General features: G+C 36.3%; 1 pseudogene; it reads right to left on the bottom strand.

Annotated features, from left to right (window-relative positions):
* Window positions 1-2,465: 2,465 nt before the first annotated feature.
* On the bottom strand, window positions 2,466-6,033 carry LOC143597980 (UDP-glycosyltransferase 74G1 pseudogene; annotated as a pseudogene).
* Window positions 6,034-10,131: the final 4,098 nt, after the last annotated feature.

Below are 10,131 nucleotides of genomic sequence, written 5' to 3' on the forward strand. Positions count from 1 at the left end.
AAATGATGATCCTGAACCAAAATCTGTAGATGATTGTAAAAATCGACAATATTGGAACAAATGGAAAGATGCCATGCAAGTTGAATTAAACTCACTAAACAATCGAAAGGTTTTTGGACCTATTGTCATTACACCAAAGTTTACAACAATGTTATAAAATTTTCAATTAAAGGGTTGGTTGTTGACGGTCACATATTTTAACATATTTGTTCCCAATGAGTCGTGACTAACAGAATCTTAACTCCGTTAGTCTCCGGTCGGTGGAAAAACATTTTTGTCGAAAAATTCAACATTTTTTGTTAAAAACTCAACCTGAACACCACCACCACCACTTGAACACCGCCTTTGATCACCACCACCACTGCCACATCACCGCCACCACTAAACATCCACCACCAACAGTAACATTTATCACCATCACCAACACCACCACCATCGGAAACCTTCTGCGTGTTAGGGATTTGTCTGGTTCACAACCAATCAGACCAACGAACAATTGTTTATCAGTGTTGTCGGAGCTCTAGTTCACCTTCTAAGTGGTTAGATGCTCACTAGATTTTCCTCAACCGGTTTCCAATCACCATCACAAAGATTGTGTGACCCTCTTTTTCTACCACTGATGACTCTGACGGTGGTTCTTGGGTTCCGGCAACGTCAGTAACTGAGGTTTTTACTAGAAAAAAGTTATTGGCCCAATCTTATGCTAAAAATAGGTTTGGGATGAAAAGATTGAGTTACCTCGCCAAAAAGGAGTTTTTTAGTAACTAGAGACTAATGGAGTTAATCTTCTGTTATTCATGGCTTGTTGGGAACAAATAAGTTAAAATATGGGGTCGTTAGCGGCCAAATCGTTAGTCAGGAATGTTATTCTCAATAGTCCATAGTTAGGATTATTATAATCCAATTTTTATATAAAAAACTCGTAATTCACCAAGCATTGATTTCAACAACAAAGATCGAGCTCCAAAGAGGAGTTTTCTATGAATTATATGGAGGCCCAAATCTATCTTCAATAAGTTTTTATTCATGTGAGTTTGCCATATTTTTCCTAATTCGAAGCCCCAAATATAGTAATGGAAGTTATCCTGGTTTCCATATCACCGTCGAAGCACAAGCCACAACATCCTCGCAATACACAATCACCCCGTAAATATTTTATTGATGAAGATATCATTTTAAACCAAAAGTCGAGAAAAACACATTTTAGAGGACGAACCACAGTTGGCGGACCATTGACGGTGCAGCCGAGTGAGTCAGCGCCACGTGTCACATTTTGATGCTCCTTATCTGCCACATCTCTTCATTGGGTTGATTTCTACATGGGTAAGCATCAGACCATCAGTTAAAACGGTCCTATGCCCTTCTCCATTCCTTCGACACTTGTGATAGCGGTTTGTCAGCATATTTACCTTTTTAGTCATTGGACTTTCAATATTTAGCAAAATTGGTTCAAAATTTGCTGAGATGTTACAACAAGCGCATAATACAAGGCTCTCGCCAACACAATGGTTGAATTAACCTTGTTAAAAGCATTGCTAAAAGAACTTGGGGCTTACACAAAATATGCACCAACCCTTTAATAATTAATGTGATAAATTTGTTGCAACTTATCTTGCTGCAAATTCAGTTTCTCATGCAATAAGAAAGTATATTGAAGTTGAGTATACGGGTATAGTTCATATCCATAGACGATCGAATTTCAGACATCCTTACAAAACCGTAACCAACCCATAGAATTACATCTTTACGCTCCAAGCTACCGTCGTTCCCCAACCTTAACTTACCGGGGAATATTAGGCATAAGACAATTAGACAAATTATAGAGGCAACATTATGTGAATATGGGTTAATTATATAACCCCATATCTTGTACAAACCCTAAATGCAATTATTATAGAAAACACCATTTATAGATACAATTATTACACACAATTGTTTTTTTGAAAAGCTAAATATTATTGCACAATATGATGATTGAACTCTTGACCACAAAATTCACACTTAAAACACCTTAACACCCCCCCCCCCCCCCCCCCCCCCCAATAAAGTGGGAATGGCTATTACACACACTTAAGAGTTTGTTTTAATAATGTATAAATTTTAACCAAATATTTAACATGACAACCTAATTAAGTTCCTAACAAGATAACTACCATCAGTGTCCAATTTGAAGCAATAAAAACTAAACCTAAGTTCATGACAAAATAACACATGTTTAAGAGTTTAAACAAGGAAATGAACATAAACATAACTTACAGCCATAAAATAAATAATGATTTTATATTACATACCCTAGGGTAACAAGTGAAGCAAAGAGACGCTGAATTGCAGCGAAGAGAACTTGAATCAGAGGAAAATGTAAAACATTTACCACCCAAGACACCAAAAGTTAAAACAACCTATGAAATCATCAACATTTAAGAAATATTACAAACCAATCTTACATCTAATTAGAATTCAGATACTTAATACATCAAAATTACAAATTCATCTATATCCTTGTCTGAGCTCCCACCTTCATCAACGGCAGCTTTAGCCAATTCTCTCCATTTTTCCGCGTTCTTCCATGCTATTACTCCTCTCTCATCCCCCATAATCATCTTTATACATGACACTAGATTTCCTCTTCTCACTATCCTGTTCTCTTCAACCATAACTCTTACTCCAATACCTCAAATTTCATCTAGGCACTTAGCAGTTGTAGTTTGATCTGTCCATTGTGGCATTCCATTGACAATGAACTCCCAAACTAATTGCTTCGATAGTTTAGTTAAACCCACAATGTGTAACAAAGCATCCAATTATCTACAGCATTCCACAACCAAACCCTTTCTGGATAACTTTTGGTCCACAGATTCTTTTGGGAGTTTTTCCTTTTCTTCAGACCTAACAACCCACAAAAAATTAACATTGCTATCACTCAATCCCCATGCAAGTTCTTCCATTTGTTCATGTCCAAGTTGTGCCATGCTCCCGAAGGACAAGTATACAATTGACTTCTTCGGCTTATTGTCTAGCTAATTCATGCACTCATCATGATTACCCGTAATCTTTATCATCTTACAAGTTGTTTGTCAAGGTACATGGATGGAATTTTTGACCCGATTACCTTTAAATTCTACATCTTTTCATCCACTCTATCACCTAAAAGTTTTATAAAAAAATCAACAATACATTGAGTAAACACTACAATACATATGTTAAATACACTAAAAGAAAGAGATGAAAGAACAATGAATTAAAATCCACCTTGGCCCCACTGTGCTTGGTCAATATTAGCAAACTTATTGAACACAGTCTCAGACCACCCGGGGTATGGTCCATAATTGTGTACAAAAGATGGAGTCTCCCAACATTCAAGCTGTGGCAACCCCGGAACCGAAACCAGTCCACCCGGTGGCAAAGGAATCAAACCCTTGTGAACATGATAATATATGGTATTTACACCACAAGATTGAGTGAAAAAAGAACCACCATTGATGTCAAATTCCATAGCCACATACAAAGCCCAAGAACTGAAGGAATCATGATGATTGCATCAATGGTGTTTCTCTAACTTTGAAGCTTCTTGATCAGATCAGCTAATGATTTGGATCAAACTTCTTTGAATGTTTTGAAGTAGGATTCGGGGCTATTCGCACTCGCGTAACCGCATTCGTCAAAACCGTCAAAAATCGCTTGGATTTCAATGGTGGTTGTGTTGTTCTTGTGGAAGAGGTTTGTGTTTAAGAGGTAGATGGTAGTAACAAGTGTTGTTTTGACACCTTTGGAGAGTAACCGTTTACCAAACTGGATGAGAGGGGTTATATGGCCTTGAGCAGGGAATGGGAGAGTAGAACATGTGGTGATTTGTTGATCTTATGTGTTCTGCCATGGCTAAGGTTGTGATAGTTGGAGGTTAGTGGTTTGATTTGTAGGGTTTTATTTGTGTAAAATTTCTTATAGGTGTCTCCATGGTTGTAAAAATCGCGCCTAGGCGCCGAGTACTCAATGAGTAATCCCCGCCTAGGCCGAATTCTCGGTGAGCCATGTCCGAGTACTTACCGACTAAGGCCTATTACTCCCAAATCCCCATTCAGCCGTCTAGGGTCTGCTTAGCGACTTTTGCAATCTTAGTTGTCTCCCATGATATGATCTGATTTTGTTTGTCTATTATGATTTTATACAATACTCCATAGTAAGTTAAATTTGGTATTGTGTATGATATTAAATAGGGGAAAGTGAATACGATGATATCACACATCCAACCTTAGACGGAAAACCTTTCAAAACTACTTTTTTTATTAAAAGTTACCAAAATTAATTTGAAATGCACCTATCCCTTACTATTTTGTTCAGATTAATTAAAAAATAAAAAGTAATTAACAACTAGAATTAATTTTAATTACTTTTTATTAATTGAGGTTGATAACAATTAAAAACCAAACCCAAAAGTGTTATATTTCAATTGAAACTGCAAGAACTAATACAATTATTAAGTATGAATATATTTGTGATTTAAGAATTCCAATTTTGCGAATGCGAGAACTATCCAATCTAGATTGGCTTTCTCCTACATATCTAATCATAGATTGGCCAAGACTACGTTTTTATTGCTCAACTGTGAAGAGCCGTGAGGAATTCCCCCAAAAAAAGTAAAAGATATGGAGATTTCCAACTAATTTTGGTAACTTTTAATCAAAACGATGTAGTTTTGTACAACTACTTACAACGTCTCATGTTGGCACTATGTCATTCGTTGTTTTGGGTAGTGGTGGTTTACTTCTTACCACTTCACCTTTTTTCGGGTTCTTCTTTCCACTAATCTTTGATTTTTTTCGTTTGTTTCCCACCGATCTCCGATATCACAACCATTGTTACCGGGTTTGATTTACGAACCCTAGGCAGCGATCGTGTGGTCATTGTAGTGCTTCGGTGTGGGGAAACGATGGTTGTTAAACCTATATTTTTTACGCTGATTGCCGGCACCGTCGTTGGCTGTCACTGAGTTCGATTTATGAAAAAATGACAACCACCATGGCTACATTATTTGAAGGTAGACAAGGTTGTGATGACTGATTTCAGGATCGTTACATGGCGTGGCAGAATCGACAGATGGAAAGTGTATGGTTCTCCACTTGTAACCGCTGCTACAGCCATAGTGGTCTAATAGAAGGATCTGAGCCTTTGCGTTTTATATTTCTCAATCATATTTCGTATATGTTACTTGATGATTTTTGTTGATATTTTGGGGTTTTAGCCGCATGCTCCAGCAATTGCAATAGATTGACTATAGACTGTTTCAGGTAACTAGTCTTTAAATCCTTTTAATTTTCCAGTTGTTTATCATTTTTTCTGTTGCTTTATATGTATTGTTCAATTTCTAAAGGTTCTTATGTTTGTGCATGTTACCCGCACTGATGATTTGAATGATTCTCAATTACCAACGTTACTTCTCTTCTACAGGTAATTTAATCAATTTATTTGTTTGGTTGCTGTAGAACTTTTAGTTTTCTTTATTGATTTCGTGGTTGATGGGTTTATATTCTCGTGTATGTCACAATTTTGTGTGGATTGCAGAGGTGATGTTTTGCTAATCTGTAACCGCATTTTTTTTGTAGCAGACTGCTTCTGGTTGTCGTGAATTGAGTAACAAAGTTGATCTCGGTTACTATTACTTTATTGTTCATCTTTTATTTGTTATAAAATGCAAATGTCGACATGAGAATTAATTTTTTTTATAAACGTGTGGATAACATATGCATGTGTATGACACCAAAATTCAACTTTAATTATATAGCCTTGTCTCCTAAATAGTAAATCTTCCTCCACTTCGTGCTCTGAAATCCCCTGAAGCTCATTTATCACTTCATCATCCACCATGGCACCACTAACCAACTTTTCTTGTTCTCGTTCAATTTGAGCCACCTCTTCTAATAGTTGACTCACCCGTTTATCTTGAGTAGTATTAAACATTTCCTGGAGTTCTAATCTCTTATTTAAAGCATGATTGTGAGCTTCTTGATATCTCTTCATCTCCTTTAGAAAATTCATAACGTTTTTCCAAGACACTTCTCTGTTACCTGAGGCATCTTCTTGATCTTGGTGATAAATTATTTGATGTGTACCACCATGATTAGAATGTTGAGGGACTTCCTCGTATATTGGTTGAGGATGTTCATGGTAGTAGTAGTCACCCTCCTCTTGATAACTTACAAACGTTGGCGTATCGGACCCTTCACTATCATACTCCGAATCATCCTCAAACTGGTAACAATTAATTCTCTTCTGAGATTAAGAACGCGTGTTGTGACCTTGCTGGTTGAAGCTCCTTTGGTTATCTGACTTGTAGAAGCCTTGAGAGTTTGGTGAAGGTGGGCCATGATATGAATGTGTACGGTACGAGTCATCGTCTTCCACGGCCTTATATCCTTCATGTGGGTCATAGAACCAACTCCACGTCATCCTGAGTTACCTGCACACATGAAACACACAAATACCAAACGTAAAACTGACAAAAATAAAATAAAACTAAAAATAAACAAAACACTAAACTAGCACTTTGCGCGTTGATTCCCCGGCATCGGCGCCATTTTGACGTAGATGTCGTGCTCTATTTAAAAACAAGTATTTATAAAGCTTAAATACCTATAACTAGTATGGGTAAGTAAGGTCGTCTCCACATGGAATCAGTGGAAAATGCAAGTAAAGTTCATGATTACTAATTAATTAACTAATGTGGACAGACGATGTCAAGCAGTTTATAAAGATGATTATTATAACACAAGATTAATTTTAAAGGGGTAAACAATTATGAAAGAAAGATTCACTTCAGGTTCAGGTAAAGTGATAACCGACTAATCACATATTCTTTAAGATTAATTGCGCAGTAATTACTAAACCTAACAGTTGGGTTGTGAGGACAAACGATACCTTAACCCAATTACCAGTTTAAAATATGGAAATCAGTTATAAGCAATGACTAACGATTATTGGTTCAATGACATAAGAGCTAACCCTACATGTGATGAACACAACCAGAAAAGTGATGCAAAGTTTGACAATCAAAATCATAAATGTTTAAACAATCAATTCATAATGTAAAACAAGATTAAAACAATCAATCAAGTTCATACTCATTCAAAACATAGAATCTGATCAAAGTTAGTTTACACAAAACCCTAGCCTAAAGTGAATACAATGGTTTAGCCTGACATCGGCATCACGAAGGATTCGCTATTTTGATGAGAGAATGAAAGCATGTGATGAACGAACGAACCGGAGGCTTTGGGATGGTGGAAAATCGTCCTAGGGCTTGTACTTGGTTGAAGGAATGAAGGATATCTCGAATCGGGGCTGAAAAACTGATTATATCAAAGTTAGGGTAATTTTTCACGTCAGAAGGATGTTAGCGCGGCGCTAACATCCCAGGGGTGAGACTTTAGCGCCACACTAAAGAATCAAAATTCTGATGATCTTAGAGATACGCTGACATCACCATCAGGACCCCTTAGCGCCGCGCTAAGGGCGTCTGACAGAATTTTCTTTATTTTCTCATTTATTTTGTATAGGAAAGCGTGCCAATCATCATGAGTCTTCTATATCTTCGTTCCAAGCTCGTAATTCATCCCGATAAGCGTCCATAACATCAAGTATTCTGAAACACATAAACATGCTTGAAGTACCAAAGTTCACATAATATTTAAACTAAAATTAAACAAATAATATAATAATATACACGACTTTTGCCCGACCATCAGTATCTTTAACTTATGGCATGACAGATTAGGCCATCCAGGATCCACAATGATGAAAAGGATAATTGAAAATACACATGGTCATCCACTGAAAGATCAAAATATCCACAAAATAGAGAAAATGTCTCAATGTACATCTTGTTTTCTTGGCAAATTAATTACAAGGCCTTCGCTATTAAAAGTTGATAAAGAAACACCAATGTTTCTTGAAAGAATTCAAGGTGACATATGTGGACCAATTCATCCACCATGTGGACCATTTAGATACTTCATGGTCTTAATAGACGCATCCAGCAGATGGTCTAATATCTCTTTATTATCGACTCGTAATGTCGCTTTTGCAAATTTTCTTGCTCAAATTATCAAATTACGTGCACATATTCCCGATTATACCATTAAAAGAGTAAGGCTTGATACTGCGGGAGAATTTTCATCGCATGCTTTTGATGATTATTGCATGTCTGTGGGGATTGTTGTTGAACACCGTGTTGCTCATGTACACACACAAAATGGTTTAGCTGAGTTGTTGATTAAACGCCTATAGCTAATAGCTAGACCATTAATAATGAGGACAAAACTCCCTGTTTCTATTTGGGGTCATGCAATTATGCATGCTGGATCATTAATTCGTGTGAGACCAAGTGCAAATCATAAATACTCTCCCACACAACTTGTTTCCGGAAATGAGCCAAACGTCACTCACCTTAGAATTTTTGGGTGTGCTGTGTATGTTCCTATTGCACCACCACAACGCACAAAAATGGGTCCTCAAAGAAGGTTGGGAATATATGTTGGATATGAAACGTCTTCCACCATAAGATACCTTGAACCTTTAACAGGTGATGTATTTACAACACGTTTTGCTTATTGCCATTTTAACAAGACAATATTCTCGGAATTAGGGGAGAAATGAAAAAGCAAGAAAGAGATATATCATGGTGTAAGCCATCATTATTACTCCTAGACCCAAGATCAAAACAAAGTGAGACAGAGGTTCAAAGATAATACATCTACAAGAAATTGCCAATCAGTTACCTGATGCATTTACTGATATAAACAGGGTCACTAAATCTCATATACCAGCTACTAATGCTCCAGCTCGAGTTGAGATTCCAAGCAAGCAAAACCATAATAATGCACCTCATGAATCCCAAAAACCTATAAAACGTGGAAGGCCAGTCGGTTCAAAGGATAAAAATCCTCGAAAAAGAAAGGGCTCTGAAAAGGATACTGAACCTAAGGAAGGAATGATTGACAAAGCCTTCCATCAGGAAAGAATAAATGATATAACATTCCCTCAGGAAGAAATAAATAATTCCAATAAGGAATTGTCAATCAACTATGGTCAATCACATATAATGTGGGATCGAGATGAAATGGAAAATATTGATGATATATTTTCTTATTCCGTGGTAAGTGATATCATGGAAGAAAATGATGACCCTGAACCAAAATCTGTAGATGATTGTAAAAATCGACAATATTGGAACAAATGGAAAGATGCCATGCAAGTTGAATTAAACTCACTAAACAATCGAAAGGTTTTTGGACCTATTGTCATTACACCAAAGTCAATAAAGCATGTAGGATATAAATGAGTTTTTGTGAGAAAACGAAATGAGAAAAATGACTTTACAAGATATAAAGTGACATGCTTAAAACAGTCAATTAAATATTAACTAAATTAACAAGTAATAAAAACTAGACTTAAGACTCAACTACACAAAACACCGGCAAGTGAGCCGATCTATTGTACTAAAGCTAAGTAAGTCCGGAATATCGAACCCACAGGACTCTATAAATAACGTTAATTAGCTAATTAGACTCGACTTACGACACGACTATTTATTATAAATGTTTTAAGGGGTTTTAAACTAATATTAAACTAAGAAATTAAATGAACGAGTAAACTAGAAATAAGCAATAAAACACAAGATCGAAACCAATCAGAGAAGGAATCTACCTAGGTAAGAATCCCATGCATCAACAATCATCAAGCAATGGACAAATAACATGATATGGAAACTAATTTCTAAACGTATTCATCTAACAAACCCTAAAGAACCCTTGATCATATCAAGTAAAATCCTAAAGAATACTTATTAGATTATTAAGAAATCAGTTATATTGATTTCCTTACAGTTATCAATTAAGGTTAATTAATAGTATCTAAAGCAAGCAATCTTACGAACGCTAAACCCTAGATAACTTGATAAACTTATCATGACATCATTAACAAGGATCAACACAATAAGCAAGAATATTGTCACTATCCTAGCATGCGATTGACCAAGACACATGAACAACTCCTCACCTTACAGCTATTGGAATTTAGCAGTACATTTAAAACCCTAACAAACTATCAACTAGATTCTATGATCTAATGGGCCCATTC

The sequence above is a fragment of the Bidens hawaiensis genome, unplaced genomic scaffold, assembly GCF_021521415.1.
Source record: "Bidens hawaiensis isolate Kalapana, Puna unplaced genomic scaffold, B.hawaiensis_p1.1 tig00049353_1, whole genome shotgun sequence".
Classification (NCBI taxonomy): domain Eukaryota; kingdom Viridiplantae; phylum Streptophyta; class Magnoliopsida; order Asterales; family Asteraceae; genus Bidens; species Bidens hawaiensis.